Source organism: Prionailurus bengalensis, chromosome D4 (genome assembly GCF_016509475.1).
Source record: "Prionailurus bengalensis isolate Pbe53 chromosome D4, Fcat_Pben_1.1_paternal_pri, whole genome shotgun sequence".
In the NCBI taxonomy this organism is placed as follows: Eukaryota; Metazoa; Chordata; class Mammalia; order Carnivora; family Felidae; genus Prionailurus; species Prionailurus bengalensis.
In genome coordinates this window covers 29,773,988-29,774,561 of record NC_057359.1, presented here as the reverse complement: position 1 = coordinate 29,774,561, position 574 = coordinate 29,773,988, and the positions used below count along the sequence as shown (strand labels likewise).

The 574-nt window shown below is 46.7% G+C and overlaps 1 non-coding gene across 1 annotated transcript; it reads left to right on the top strand.

The window, feature by feature from the left end:
• The first annotated feature begins 255 nt into the window (after positions 1–255).
• On the top strand, positions 256–340 carry TRNAQ-UUG. The gene has a single exon. It is a non-coding gene; the product is annotated as a tRNA-Gln (tRNA).
• Positions 341–574: the final 234 nt, after the last annotated feature.

The following is a 574-nucleotide window of genomic DNA, read 5'->3' as shown; positions in this document are numbered from 1 at the left end:
AGGGGCACTCTTTCTTGCTTTTTATCATGCTGGTCTGAGTAGAATAGATGCTGGTGGTGACAGGAGTGCCTGGCTGCCAGAACCAGTTAGGCTTACAGTAGGCATAACAGATCGGGGTGAGAAGGAGGTTTATACGAGCAGGGGTCACAATACTGAGTACTGAAGGGCAAAAAACTATGACAACAGGATAGCAATATAGATACAAGATCCCAGGAATATCACCGGGAACTGAAATTTAAGAAATGCAAGGGGGGTGCCTGGGTGGCTCAGTCGGTTGAGCGACTGACTTTGGCTCAGGTCATGATTCCACGGTTTGTGGGTTCAAGCCCCGCGTCAGGCTCCGTGCTGACAGCTCAGAGCCTGGAGCCTGCTTCTATTCTGTGTCTCCCTCTCTCTCTGCCCCTCCCCCACTCATGCTCTGTCTCTGTCTCAGAAATAAAAATAAAAAAACATTAAAAAAAAAAAGAAATGCAAGGAAAAAGTGTGTCTTTCTGTTACCATCACCATAAGGCTCCAAGAACGTCCCTAAGTATATCATGGACTTGGAAAAAATTCTGAGCCTTCTGTTGATCTG